Source organism: Schistocerca americana, chromosome X (genome assembly GCF_021461395.2).
Source record: "Schistocerca americana isolate TAMUIC-IGC-003095 chromosome X, iqSchAmer2.1, whole genome shotgun sequence".
NCBI classification, from domain to species: Eukaryota; Metazoa; Arthropoda; class Insecta; order Orthoptera; family Acrididae; genus Schistocerca; species Schistocerca americana.
The window spans coordinates 540,192,054-540,208,678 of record NC_060130.1 but is presented as its reverse complement, the minus strand read 5'-3'; positions in this window follow the sequence as shown (position 1 = coordinate 540,208,678).

Below are 16,625 nucleotides of genomic sequence, written 5' to 3'. Positions count from 1 at the left end.
TTGTTTGATTTAATCAATTAATAGAATATGAAGCAATTGGTATAAAGAATGCTTTTTCCAAACTTTCTATAAAAGAAAGTCTGCTATCAAGACACTGCTTTTGTTCTATTACTTTGTTTATGACTGAACGTTTCTAAAACTGAAGACACTTGTTCATGCTCTGCACTGCAGTCGAGTTCTGGCAACGTCGTTCTCTGTTCATTGGCTGACTGTGTTTTGTGACGTCAGATGCGCAGAACGAACCTAAACTCGGCCGCCAACATAAACGACGCGCACTTTAATCGTTAACTGTCGAAATCATGCACTACACACCTTTACACAAAATAATGCAACAAACACTAAAACAACTCCTAAATCATCAAAAGATAATGCATGTGTAACGCTATAATTATTCACTTACACCAAGGATATCAATGACATCACAAATGTTATCATTCATGTTCTTTCATGGTGAATTGTAATCCCACTCTTGAGCCTTTCTTTTATAGCCATCATTACTTCTTTGATGTACAGACTGGAATATAGTGATCAAATGACTACATCACAGTCTTAAACCACTTTTAATCTGTGTATTTCTTCTTGGTCTTCCCTCTTCTTCTTGTACATTTTGTTATTTATCCAACTTTCCCTATAACTTACCATTTTCCTCAAAATTTTGAACATTTTCCACCATTTTACATAGTTGAAAGCTTTTTCCAGGTTGATATATTATACAAATGTGTCAAGACAATCATTTTCATCACCTCAAGGATATGTTTTATTCTTCCAAAACTATATTCCTGAGGTACCGACGTCAAACACAGTAAAATATTTCTATTATTGGTATGATTCCATACAGAAGTGTATTGAATACTTTTAGGAACAACAATACAACCTGCTTCAATAAAATGTTATTCTTTCATCACTTTCTTATAGTTCAATTCTTTTATCTTGGTGGCTTGAGCATGCCCGCCTAGACGCGGGAGATTGCTGCGTTGCCAGTGACGCACGCGCCAATAGAAGCAGCGCCATAGTATAGCATAGTTCGCAAGCTTACGTTTAGGGGGGAGCGCGCAGTTCATGAAGTAAAGCCACCACGGCCGCATTAACCCTTTCGCTGCTACAAAGACGTGCTCTTTGCATTCCGCGCTGTGGGCGATTTTGTCACTGCACTGCTCGCCTGTGCAGACACATTGTGTTCCGACTGCTTTGACACTCTTTATCATTCGATTCCACAAAAACTATTTGACTCAAAAATTAGATTTTTACGTATCTTCTTCACTGATACCTTCCCCCCATAAATGTCTCAATTTTGTTTCGATGTTCAACGCAGTTATTATGCAGCATTAAATATAGTAAACCATTGAACGAAAGTTTGAAGAGTTTGCAGAGGTAGAAGTCTATAGCGTATACTTTCCGTATGGTCGATTTTAGTTGCCACAATGTTGAGAATGAAATGTGGACAAGATACCTATATATTTAATTTAATTTAAGTACCACATAAGTGTCATATGTAATATTGAGAAATATTCCACCTTTCGCGACTGTAACAAAAGTTTTACTTACACTGGGCACGTTTGGCTTTATTTTAAAGCACTTCAATCAATCAAAAGGAAGTAGACAAGATACATTAAACAAAACTGTGGACTTACAAAAACATTAGGACTTGAATATACCGTCTGTCAGTGAAGTGCTCAGAGCTATGTCAAATATAATTTTGTGTGTGGCACACACAAACAGCATTTATTTGCTAAAACACTGATGAGCCAACACAAACATTGAATATTGTGCTACCGCAGCACAAAACTACGAAAGGTGACTTGGCAATGGAGGACACAAAATACAGTCCTCTTATGATGCTTTAAAAGAGAGATACGTGTCTGGTCTAAATACGTCGCTTATTACAGTTGCAGAAGAGGGATATATTTCAATACCATTGGTAAAACTGCGACTGTGGAACAAAAACAAGAAATAGAACATGAATACGATTGTGTGTGTGCCATACCTTTCACCGATGGAAGTGCTTTAAAATAAAGCCAAACGAGCCCTGTGTAAATAAAACTTTTATTACAGTCGCGAAAGACGGAATATTTCTCAATATTACATAGAACACCTATGTGGTACTTAAATTAAATGAGATATTGTTATACAGTAAATATTATATGAAATTTAGGTATCTTGTCCACATTTCATTCTCGACATTGTGACAACTGAAATCGACCATACGGAAAGTATATGCTATGGACTTTTACCTCCGCAAACTGTTCAAAATTTCGTGCAATGGTTTACTACATTTAATGCTGCACATCAAAACAAAATTAAGTCATTTATGTGGGGGAAGGGATCAGTCAAGACGACGTGTAAAAATCAAATTTTTTGGCCAAATAGTTTTTGTGAAATCGAATGATAAGTGTGGCAAAGCAGTGGGAACACCATGTGTCTGCACAGGCGAGAAGTGCAGTGATGACAAAATCGCGCAAGGCGCAGAATGCGGGGAGCACGTGTCTGCAGCAGCGAAAAAGTTAATGAAGAGGCAAAGCACTAGAAATTTCATTCAAACGAATAAACTTCGTGAAGTAAGGCACTCCAATATTGTTTTTAAATAAAGAAAATATTAAGCACCCCACAAGGTTCGAACTAATAACCTTTCACTTGGCAGCCCAACACCTTAACCATTTCGCTACCTCAGCTCATCAAGCAGATTAACTCCATAAAGACTCTAACACCTCACGCAACTACTTATAAACATTGTTGGTATGACTATGAATTACTCACGCTTCGTCGAAGTACAATAGGAAATAAACAATTACCGCTGTTCTTTATTGCGAAAAAGCAGTTCGTGAGATTGAAACAAACACCTTTCCTTGCTATCGCCTGAATTAGGAGTCTTATTGCTTGTTTGGTTTAATTAATTAATATAATATGAAGCAACTGGTATAAAGAATGCTTTTTCCAAACTTTCTATAAAAGAGAGTCTGCTATCAAGATATTGCTTTTGTTCTATTACTTTATTTATGACTGAATGTTTCTAAAACTGAAGACACTCGTCCGTGCACTGCACTGCAGTCGAGATCTGGCAACGTCGTTCTCTGTCCATTGGCTGACTGTGTTTTGTGACGTCAGATGCGCAGAACGAACCTAAATTCGGCTGCCAAGATATATGGCGCGCACTTTAGTAACTGGAAAGGTGGCCCCATAAAACATGCAAAAGATGGTACAGTTACACTTATGTAGTAATTTCACCTTCGTGGAACAGCTATAACAAATGGGGAAGGGGGAGAGAGATGTTTACAGAAACGGGGGATGGATTGTGGACTGGCTTGAATAGGCAATTTTCTACTAGCTACTCACTGACTCTACCATGCACTACCCCTCACACTATTCTGAGCCAGCCATATGTGGCTTGCGTGATTTTGGGGGGAGGGGGTTAGTTTTGAAGAATGGCATTGTCCAAAAGCTGAGGAATGTTACCAATCTAATTTATGTTCCTTTTCAATGCACAATGTTTCAACTCCACCAAGGACTTTTTAGAATTACAGATATGGTACTAGGACTTCCTTTTAAGTATTGATAAAAACTGACTTGCTTGACTTATTTCTCATTGCTCTTATGCAGAGCATAGGACTTCAATGAAGCTCCCCCAGTACATTCGATATTGATTGAGGATCTTCAGCTCTGCAAATAACCTCTCCTACTTCTTGGCCTCTTCCTCCACTGCCCTTGGTCTTCCTTGTTTCCTTTAACCATCTGGGTTTCAGCAGAGAGCTCTTCTCTCTACAGCATCCTGGCATTTTAGGAGGGTATATCCAACCCACGTTCAATTCCTTCTCTCATTCAATTCCAAAGTTCTTTGCTGTATATCACATTTGCTCAAGAGGTTTTAAGAATTTTTGTAAGATATCTGTTGATGAAGACTTGCAAACCGTTAGTGTTTGTAGTGTTGATCTCTGAAGTTTAACATCCGTATAGCAGTACTGCTTTCACATTTATGTTAAATATTCGTAGTTTAGTAGTTACAGAAATCTCTCTTGCCCTCCATAATGGATACAGCTGGATGAATGCCCCATTCATGTTTCAGATTCTTGTACTGACATCAGCAGCTGTTCCTCTGTCTTCATTAACAACACTTCAAAGGTATGTGAATTTGTTTATGTTTTCAACATCCTCAATGTTCAATCTGAGCTTTCTTATGCATATCTTGTATTGATTTTCATAATCTTCACCTTGGCAGCATTCAATTTCAGCCCAATAGCCTTGGATTGAAGTTCACATTGCTGTAGCTTTCCTACCATGTCAACAAGTTTCTGTGAGAGAAGGCAGATGTCATTGACAAAGTCAAGATCTTCCAATCGATCAGTCAGTCCCCACTGTATACCTCTCTTTATTCTTCTCCGCCACTTTCCTCATCACTTCACCCAGCACCAGTAAAAGGATAGCTGGAGGTAAAACTCATCACTGGTGAACTCCGCAATTAGCTGATAAGGGTTCTACAACTTTACCTTTGTCTGTGTCTGGTACGATGTCATCTGCCCCTGGAGCCTGTTCATTCTTTAGCTGCTTGAGTGCATCTCTTTCTTTGAAGTAGCCTCTAGCTAATCATATTTTCTACCATTGGAAGACCACCTTCATCTTTGTGTTCCTGATCTTGTTCAGACTATACATTGTCACCTCTATTCAGCACCTCCATAAAGTGCTCACATCATCTTGAAAGTTGTGCATCATCATTGGCAAGGAGATGTCCTTGTTTCCTCCTTACAGGTCAACTGTGGATGGATTTCCTTTTGGAGAGGGCATTTTAGAGCTCCTTTATGTTGCAGCACTTGCTGCCACCTCTGCCATCTCAGCCAATTCCAAGACCAGGATAACCAGCTCCCCCGAATTTCCTAGGATTGCCTATATAATGGATTTTTTTTTAATCCTTGGGCTCCCTTATTGCCCCTGTTTCTTCTGTATATTTAATCAGTGATCACTGTTATAAATATTGATCCCATGAAGTACTAGCCATAGTCTGACCTGACAAGCCCTGAAAAGTTTTTTTATAATAATTGATACTGTTGCGTACATATAGTGTTTTTACTGTTCATGCTTCTATGGAAGGAAGAGAATTTGGCTCAAGGGAATTTGAGGAAATAAGAAATAATGACACAGTCTATGCATCTAGAGGGTTTGTAAGAGAGGGAATGTTTAGTTGTTTCTCAATGATTATTGACAAACCACAGATGCACTCATCCCATACCCATCAACAGCTATGACATATATAACACACATAATTGACAAGGACTTGTGAAACCAGACAGTACAAACTATAGCATTTAAACACACTTGTTATACTGTTTACTTCTCAACTGACTTACACAACACAACAGTATTTCACAACACTTCAAAAGAGTAAATGCCTATAGACCACTTGAATTATCAGCAATCAAAAACAAGAGGATATTTGACACAAACTATTTCAATTTGTTTAATCTCATTTCCCTAATTGTAGATGATATATTGTTCAGCATTCATGTGTCTCTTCATTTGTTACTAAACTGAATCATTTTCATCATGTGCTCTCGCAGTGAAAAATGAATAATAGAGTAAAAGTAAGCAGTATATTGCAAGTCCTTCTAAATATTCACATCTCCATTGTCTACCATTCCAAGGAAACACTATATAGTTGTGCAGTTAAAATTTATTGTGACTAAATCTCCCTTCAGCCTTTCTTCAAATCGTGCTCAGATGTTGATCAAGTTCCTTAAAATCATGCTCAGATGTTGGTCAACCCCCTTCAAAAAATGAGCAAATGTGGGTTTCCCTATCTGAGACCCACTTCCTTTGATCAGCCAAAACACTCTTTTACACCTCAATGTCTTTAGCTTTCTATTCCCCTGTAGTTTAGGCTTCTGGAGGTGTGTCTTGCTACTGTTCAGTTTTTGTTTTACTTCTATCCATTGTTTGGTACAATTCTGGGTTGTTTCTAATAACATCCATTCCCCTCTTCTTGGGTTCCCCAAGCCAACAATTCTTTCATCTGTGCCTATGAAGGCTACTTTCCACCGTCAACCAGAGTTCATCAATGCCATCCTCTTCATCCATGCAAAGGCCCTAAAACCAATTTCTCAGTACTAGTTTGAACTCTTTGCTGCTACTTTCAGTTCTTGACTTTCTAACATAAAATCTTTTCTTTTAAGTGTGGAAACATTATCTCGTCACAGCTATCTTGATGTGAACATGTGCAGTTATACGATGGTTGTTAGTGTCTCTACTGGCTTTTGTTTGGTTTCTCATGTCGATAGGGGATGTTTTCACTTTCTGCTAAAAGCTAGATGGTTAATTTGATTCTGAGTGTGAACACCAGTGGGAACAATATTTTAACTATGTATGGTGATTTTAATGCAAAGATGGCTGCAGACAATCTTTGATTGGAATGAGTGACTAGAGGACACAGCATGGGCAATGTGAATAATAATGGAGAGTTTTTTGTGGATTTTGTATACAATAATGATCTAATTATTGGTGACACAATCTCGTCTCATAAATAATGTCAAAAAGTACAGGTGTCTCCAGATAATCATACTCAGAATCAAATTATTACCTAGCTTTTAGCAGAAAGTGGAGAAAATATTGATGGTGATTTTGAAATTACCTGTATATCCCTGTTGGTACCTGGGCAAAAAGTGCATGAGAATAACTTAGAATTGAGTGATGGCACGGTATACCTTCTCTTGCTCTAACTTTGCAGAATATTAGTCAGTTACCTGTCTCCAGCAGGAAACCAAGATTCTTACAAGATGTTGAGTAAGTTTAAGGATAGAAACTTGAAATTCAGAGACGATGTTGATCTTATGCTCTAGGCATCAATTAAGAAGGGATTTCTTGAAATCCCACCCCTAAGGTTGTGAAATAGGGAATGAAAGTTTTCTGAAAAATGTCACAATTAGCTAGACCTATGAAAATTGGTATTTGGTTTCTTGGTCAGGAATAAATAAATACGTGTTTAAGAATTTTTGGAAATTTAACAATTATGAGGGTAAAATAGTGCGTGAAAGTCTTTTTGAAAAAATCATTATTAAAAAACTACTAAAACATTTTTAAAACTACATCTATGAATATTGGAAATAACTCTTCAGTTAGAAATAAAAATATGTGTTTTAGTGTTTTTGTAAATTCAGTCCTCTAAGGGAATTGAATAAGGGATGAAAGATTTCATAAATTTATTTCATTACTGAAGCATTTTCAAAGCTAAATCTATGAAAATTTAGATATGGCTTCTCTTTTAGAAATAAAGAATACTCTTTTTGGAAATTGAACCCCTAAGAGACTGAAATGGAGGATGAAAATTTTTAAGAAAATATTTTGTTATATTAAAAAAAATTTAAAGCCAACTCTACCAACTCTGATATTTCACTTTCCTGTTAGATACAAAGATATATGTGTTATGGGATGAAAGTTTGTATGAAAATATCACCACGAGAACGCAAAAAGCTTAATTAGCAAAAACCTGGGACTCCAGCTACTAGACTTGCCTTTTGGTCAGAAGTACATTCAGAAAACACCTTAATTAGCTTGGAAGATTCAGAAGGTGTTTCAATTTGTGAACAACATAAAAATTTGATTAAGGAAAAACAAAAAAAATCTATGCTGGCCATACAGTCTACATGAGCAAAATAGTGACCACTGAGCCAATCGGAAATAACTGTCCAGCTTTTTCACGAGTTGTCTCACAATAAATGTGTGTCATTTCACAGTCTGATTCTTCTGAGTCCATACTGGTTTTATATTGTAGTGTTATTTACTACTTGCAAATAAAATTTGAACCAGACTCGGACCCTGCTTTTCACAGGAAATACTCATTTCAACTGAACTGTGTGAGCACATTTCACAAGATGATTTTGTTATTAAATTTTACAGTAAACATATTTGAAGAATACCCTTTGTAAAGACTGAAAGCTACAGAAGTAAATAATAGTTAGTTGAAGCATTGGATTAGATGATGAAGCATCCTCTGGAAAGAGCAATATCAGTGAAAGGTACAGATTCAAATAAGAGTCCTAGTCTAGCATAACATTTAAGTCTGTCATGAATGTTCAACATATTGAATACACCACTACAGTGTACAGATGCCATTATTTACAATTTATTTATCAATCTATCTACCACTTCCAGTAACAAACTTCATACAGTTGGTGATAACACAGCTGTCTCCACATTATCACTGAGAGAGGTGGTGCAGTGGTTAGCACATTGGACTCGCATTTGGGAGTACAATGGGTCAAACCTGTGTCTGGCCATCCAGATTTAGGTTTTCTGTGATTTCCCTAAATCACTCCAGGCAAATGCAAGGATGGTTCCCTTGAAAGGATATGGTCAATTTCCTTCCCCATCCTTGACACAATATGAGTTGGTGCTCTGACTCCAATGACCTCGATGTTGGCGGGATGTTAAACCCAACCTTCCTCACTTTCTTCTTCATAATGCCCCCATTATAGTTGCAAAGTGTTTCTCTTCACTTTATAAAACATCACTGATCCCTGGAAAACGCTATTAACATAAAGTCTTGATCTTTCCTCCTCTTCTACCAGGAATTACAGTCAACTGGAGCCAATATTCACTGGTCAGATAAATAAATTTGTAGGAATCTTGTTCTCAAACACTTTAAAATACCATACCCATCTTACCACCATCCAATACACCCATCAAAATCACCCATACCAATATCACACGTTTTATCAGCTGAATGGTTTACGAGTCTCTAATAATACATTGGTGTATGTATGTTTGTTTGGGGGTGGGGTGTTGAGACATCATAAAACAATTGAAAATGCCCAAGATTAATGCCAGTCATATTTCTTGCAGCATCTAGGATGAATTGTGACTGTTATGGTGACATTTCATGCCAAGTTTAGAGCAATTAGAATCTCTCTGAAGGAACAATATATGAAAAAAATATCTTTAAGCTCTCAGAAATTGGGATAAATTTGTAACTTGGCAGATCTGCATAATCAACTAGTAGTCTGTAACATATGAGCACTGTAATGTCTAACACTGCTGTTAATATATTGTGTTCCGATCATATTTCCAGTGGGGTGATATATATGGTTTCTTTGACAATCCGCAATAATTTTATTGTTTAAGAGGAATGGTTTTATTTCTTATAGGAGTAAAAAGTTAGGGAATATTCACCATTAAGTCAGAAAGAAGTCACTTTATAAATAAATGTCAATCACATAAAATGTTGCAGTTAGCCAAGCACAGAATATCATTTATTATTAATCGATACAAAATGAGAAACAAATTTATTTGTACAACTCATGCTGTGATTAATTAATTTATTTTACCATTGCAGTCCTTTTCAAAATGATTTACAAGTACAATGTAACACTTCTGACACACTGCATACATTCTGGCCTGAAACAAAAACACACATGAAAAATGTGCACATGTTACAACCAAATGCTTTTATCTTACAAATCTTAGCAATTTTTGTAGGATGTACTCTCTAATATGTAAAATGACTGTGACTTGTATTTATTGTGTAGTTAACAATTAAATATTATATGCCTTTTTCATGCAGATCGTGGTAATATGTATTCTTCTCTAGCAGATAATTCAAACTGATTTAAAAAATGAAGAAGAATGCCTGCACATATTAATAATACATTTTAAGTGATGTTAAATACATGTTACTAACACACCAGATGTTGCAAACTTCATTTGCTAACAGAATGAGATTTTCACTCTGTGGCGGAGTGTGCGCTGATATGAAACTTCCTGGCAGATTAAAACTGTGTGCCCAACCGAGACTAGAACTCAGGACCTTTGCCTTTCGCGGGCAAGTGCTCTACCATCTGAGCTACTGAAGCACGACTCACGCCCGGTCCTCACAGCTTTACTTCTGCCAGTATCTCGTCTCCTACCTTCCAAACTTTGCAGAAGCTCTCCTGCGAACCATGCAGAACTAGCACTCCAGTTTTAATCTTCCAGGAAGTTTCATATCAGTGCACACTGCACTGCAGAGTGAAAATCTCATTCTGGAAACATCCCCCAGGGTGTGGCCAAGCCATGTCTCCGCAGTATCCTTTCTTTCAGGAGTGCTAGTCTGCATGGTTCGCAGGAGAGTTTCTGTAAAGTTTGGAAGGTAGGAGATGAGATACTGGCAGAATTAAAGCTGTGAGGACCGGGCGTGAGTCGTGCTTCGGTAGCTCAGATGGTAGAGCACTTGCCCGCGAAAGGCAAAGGTCCCGAGTTCGAGTCTCGGTCGGGCACACAGTTTTAATCTGCCAGGAAGTTTCATTTGTTAAGTTTACTTTTGTTCATACAAGAAAACTTGAATAACAACTATAAATGTTATATATTCCTGACATGGTCAGTCTGGGAGCGATCTGCAATTTATGGTAACTGAAGAAAAATTCATGGGCCAAGACTGCCAAAAAAGCATTTCATTGAATGGCTTCATTTTGACAGAGCTATGCTGTCAGTGTCAGATCTTATGCTATTAAAGTTTTACAACATATTATCCATCAGTGTTACAAGCTGCATCACATTGCATATGTACAGCCCACTAACATGAAAATCACTAGACATCAACATGTCAAACGTAAAAGTATTTTGTACGAATATAAACATAGCTGTATTGTGCCAGTTGCAAGTATTCATATTCACTACTTACTGACAACTCATCCAACGACGACAGCATAGTTCTGTTGAAATGGGTAATCCAATAAAATGCTTTTTTAGCAGCCTTAGGCTGTGAAGTTTTCTTTAGTTACCACCAAAAAATGTATATATGCCTGATCAACAATTTACCCTACAAGCTACATTAACATTTCTCACTAAGGCTCAGGAAAATAACAAATAAAAATGTATATATGCTAGATCAACAGTATACCCTACAAGCTACATTAATATTTTTCACTAAGGCTAAGAAAAATATCAATTAAGTGATGTTTTGGTGTAGTGAGATTCCAGTTTTTTATTACCTCATAAAAGGAACTTACCATACACTTTAAGATGTGGATAACCTTCTCATTTGATGAAAATTTCTTTGCTCAATGAAATCTTTGTTGTGACCAGGGGTAAAAAAAGCATAAGGGGAAAAGGTAGCTGAAAAATTCCAGAATGAACTTTTCACTCTGCCTGTGAGCAGAGAGAGCACTGATTTGAAACTTCCTGGCTATAGTAACTACACATGCAAATAAGTATGCATATAAAATCAAGCTCACTTTAATGACAACAAAGTATGGAAGTTCTGTAGACAATCTGTGTATGATGGCAGGCAAAATCCGACTATAATCAGAGAGTTCTGAGAGCAGAGTCAAGTGAATGCAGCAACACACCATAACAGAATAAAGATGAGTACACTCTGCTCTGGGGTTATATAAGGTTGATTGCTTGCCAATCTGTCAAGGTGGAGCTGTCCACAAGCTGTGCACACTGATCTCATTCAGATGCTGCCTTCAATGTTTGTTTGTGCCACCACCTGGCAGCTGGATCTGCACTGCCAGGTGCTGGTCTGGGCAGACTGACAGACTAAAACTGAGCGTTGGGCAGGACTCAAAACCACATCCATTACCTTTCACAGGTAAGTGCTCTATCTTTCACAGACAAGTGCTCTATCAACTGAAGTACACAAGCACAACTCATGACTTATTTTAACAGCTTTGGTTCCACCAAAACATCCTCTTCTACCTTCCAAACATCACAGAAGTTCTCACATGCATCTTACAGGATGACACACCTGGAAGAAAGGACATTACAGAGACATGGCCTAACCATAGCCGGCTGGATTGTTTCCAGATTGAATTTTCCACTCTGGAGTGGAGTGAGCTGTGCCTGTGTACCTAAGCCAGTAGAACACTTGCCCATTAAAGCTAATGGTCCCAGGTTCAAGTCCCAGTTCATCATGCAGTTTTAATCTTGCAGGAAGTTCTATGGCTCAAATGTATTTGCTGAAGCCAGCTCAGGTATTTTTGCCATTGCAAGACCATTGTGTATGTTTACAATGATTCCGTTTGTGTCTGCTTCAACACAATATACAAACTTCCCAACAGTGTGGCAAACATGAGCAGGTCAGTGCTTAATTCCTAAAATTTCATGAACTGTAACACAAATTATGCACTGAAAAAAGCAGAGAGTGAGAATTTGCCCCTGGTTGACTACAAAAGATAAAATGGAAATTGTGTTGATTGGTTTTAACAAAGGAGTGAAAGTGTTAAATTAGGTTATGTAGTGGTGGTAATATTAGTGGAACTTGGAATTTTATAGGCCTTTTCTTAACAGTGTACTACTGTTGAATTAATTTCAATTAAGTGATATATAAACATAAATGTTGGTGGTAACTACAGTAATAGATCATATAATTATTAACTTAAGTGAGGACAGGAATGCTGTCAGTAAATCTTATCATGATATTCTTTTACCATGAATTTCAGTCTCACTCTTGAACCTTTTATTTCCATCATTGCTTCTTCTATATATAAACTGAACAGCAGGGGTACAGACTACATTCCAGTATTATACCATTTTTAATCCATGCACTTCTTTCTTCCATTACTGTCGTTGAATCTTGGTTGTTGTGTGTATTGTATATTAACAATCTCTTCCTATACCTTACTCCTATTTTCTCTGAATTTTGAACATCTTGCACCATTTAACATGATAAAACAGGTCAACAAATCCCATGGATGTGTTAATGAAAAACGCGTGGACAGCTACTCTCGTCACCCCGAGAAGCTATTTAATCCTCTGAATAAAACGTTCTCGGTTTTCAAGCCACTTCAATTCGAATAAAATCCTTGAGCTTTCGATGACCATCTCCACCATCGTCATCAGGAGTTCACTGACTGCCGGGACTGCTATGGTCATAATGACATAATGACATCATCAGCAGCCAATCAAATAGATTCAATGTGGCGCGCATGCATAAGTCAACCCAGGCAACTAGCAGAACTATTGCCCATAGCAGCACCGGTGACATCAGGTGGCGCCAGTGGCAGGCGTCACACATCCGTCTTTGCTTTCTTTCGATGTCCAATGCCTGCCCCCATGCCCTGCTGGTAGTGTTCCCCTGGTCTTTGTTGAAATTGTTGTTGCTTAAACGAATCTTGGCCGCTTCCTTTATAATGGAGTCCCAATATGTAGATGCATGAGCCAACACTTTTGTATTTTCGAACTGTATTTTATGTCCATTTTCTAGGCAATGCTGTGTTATGACCGACTTGTCAAGCACACTTTGTTTCATATGGCACTTGTGGCCAGTACAACCTCTCCGCAACCATGCGAATTGTTTGTCTGATATACATGCTGCCACATTCACAGGGTACACCATATATGCCGGACACACGAAGAGCAATGTCATTTTAAAGAGGCCACAACATATCTCATATCTTTGGGGTGGGCTGGAATACTGGTCTTAGCCCATGTTTCTGCAGCAGATGTCCTAACTTGGTGCTAGTTCCTCCACAGTATGGCAGGGAAGCAGTCCGTTTGGTCTCTTCTACTGATTCACCAGGTGTCTTTCGTCGACGGCCCTTGAAAGTGTTGTGAAGTGTCTTTTGCTGTATTCATTTTCCCCGAAAACACATTTTATGTTCTGAAATTCAGGCTGTATGTGGTCGTCGTCAGAGATAATCTTGGCTCTATGAACCAACATGTTGAAGACTGCTATCTTGTGTACAGGGTTGTGGGCACTATTGGCATCCAAGTACCGATCAGTATGTGTTGGTTTCCGGTACACTGAATTACCAAGCTGGCCTCCTGCCTTCCACTCAACCAAAACATCAAAGAATGATAGCTTGCCATGCTTCTCCATCTAGACAGTAAATTTAATGTTGGGATGGACACCATTCATGTGATCGACGAACTACTGTAGTGTATCTTCACCATGAGGCTACATCAGGAAGGTGTCACCAATGTATTGTAGAAAGCAAGAAGGCTGTAATGTCACAGTTTGCAGAGCCTGCTCCTCAAAGTGCTCCATGAAGAAATATGCGACTGCTGGAGACAGTGGTGATCCCATGGTTGTGCCATCCATCATCTCATATTATTCATCACAGTAAAAAAGTACATTGTTGTTAGAACATAATGGAACACCTTAATGATTCCAGGTGGAAAATGTTGGGCCAAAAGATCCAGTGTATCTTGTATTGGCACTCTCGTAAAAAGTGACACAACTTCCAGGCTAACCACTAGGTTGTTTGGGCCTGTCATCATTCTCTTGAGTGTCTCAACAAATTTATGCAAGTTGACAACATGGTGTTCACAATGTCCCAAATTTGGTGCTAATAATCCTGCCAGATGTTTAGCAAGTCTGTAGGTGGGCGAACTGACTGCACTAACAATGGGCCTCAGAGGAACACTTTCGTTGTGTATATTTGGTAATCAATAAAGCCTGGGAGGTCTGGCAGCACGAGTGATTAATTTCTTCACCACTTCATCTGGTAAACCATAATCCTTTAATAGCTTCCCTGTCTTTCTGACAATGGTCTGTGTGGGATCATGACTAAGCTTGTGGTACGTGGTGTCTTCTAATAAATGTAGCATCTTCAGGTGGTAGTCTGCAGAGTTCAGAACCATGGTGGCATTCCCTTTGTTGGCTGGCAAGACAACCAAGTCTACATTCTCATGTAATTACCGCAAGCCACGTCAATCCTCCTGCCTAATATTAGATTTTGGTGGCTTAGCTTTCACCAGGATGTGGTTGAGTTGAGCTGAAAAAAACTGTTTCCATAATTGTTATGGTTTCATGGAGAAATGTATGTATCTCCTTTCAGAATCAGTAGTACTAACTACAAAATGTTTTTATTTCACTGCTTTTTGTAAAAACTCAAAAGGCAGCCCCAACACATATGCAAAAAGTGATACATTCACAACTAATAGTCATTTCATGTTTGTGGAACAGTTAAAAGAAATAGCTGTGTAGGGAGTGGTGGTTATGGGAACAGGGGATGGTATGTCATGCTTTCATGGACCCTCTCAAACCTTTAACTTGCTAGTAGCTGTTCACTAGCTACTGTGCACAAGCTCTCACTTTGCTCTCACGGCCAGGACAATGTAGCCTTGTACAGCCGGAGGAAGGAAGGAGGAGTGGGTGTAGTTACGAAAAATGGCTTTCTCCAAAAGCTCAGCACTGTTACTATTGTTGCTTATGTGCTTGTCAATGTACAATGCCTCAAATACATGCAGGACTTTTCAATATCATTGCAAAAGCAGAGACATGTTACCCTATCTTTCAAATATTTATGAAAAACAATGCTAGAAGAACATTTTTAGCATACATTATTTTATTGTTTCTCAAAATGTCTGCCTTAAAATTCATAAGTATTTGTATGCATTTGAATCAATTCTTGAAACACTCACACTCATATGGTTCATCAAAAATGTGGTTTTAAAGGATTCAACAAATTTTCAGGTGATAAAACCTTCTGTACATGCATTCTTTGTTTGACATTAAAGAACAAAAAGAAGTTGTTAGGGAATCAGGCGGTGAATCAGGTGAATATGGGTAGCAAGATATCAACTCAGTATTTTTCTGCATCAAGTAATTAGTTTTTTCTTGTGCTTTGTGATGGCTTGAATTATCATGATGAAAACGAATGTGCCTTTTCAGCTGTTTTTCCTGATTTGATAGATATCATCCAGCATTAATTGCCCTTAGCTTCCCTAAAGCAATGATTGTAACGTGTGCACCGCAGCAAAGAAACAGAGCATCATTTAGTTGGAAATGCTTCTATAATGACCACTTTTGTCAGTTTCCATTCAATTGAGAACATACAAACAGCTGATGGCTGTTCGTACATATGCTTCAGTGTTTCATCTCCCATTATAGTGTTACATACTGATTACACACATCTACATCTTCATCTACATAAAGGGTTCAAATGGCTCTGAGCACTATGCGACTTAACTTCTGAGGTCATCAGTCGCCTAGAACTTAGAACTACTTAAACCTAGCTAACCTAAGGACATCACACACATCCATGCCCGAGGCAGGATTCGAACCTGCGACTGTAGCGGTCGCTCGGCTCCAGACTGTAGCGCCTAGAACCGCATGGCCACTCTGGCCGGCTTCATCTACATATATTCTCCACAAGCCACTGTGTGGTGCTTGGCAAAGGGAACCCTATACCACAACTAGTCATTTTCTTTTATGTTCTACTTACAACGGAGCACAGGAAAAATGACTATCTGTATGCCTCTGTATGACTCTCTCTAATCTTATCTTTACAGTCCTTATGTGAGATGTATGTTTGTGGCGGTAGAATTATTCTACTGCCAGCCTCAAATGCTGATTCCCTAAATGTTATCAGTAGTGCACCTCGAAAAGTACATCACCCCCTCCAGCAATTCCCATCTGAGTTCCTGAAGCACCTCCAGAATATTTACACATTGTTCGCACCTTCCGGCATCAAATCTGGTAGCCTGCCTCTGAATTGCTTTGATGTCTTCCTTTAATCTGTCCTGGTACAGATCCCAAATGCTTAAACAGTACTTGACAATGGCTCGCACTAGTATCGTGTATCTGGTCTCTTCACAGATGAACCACACTTTCCTAAAATTCCTCCAATAAACTGAAGTTGGCCATTCACCTTCCCTAATACAGCCCTTACACACTCATTCCATTTTTTATTGCTCTGCAACATTGTGCCTAGATATTTAATCAA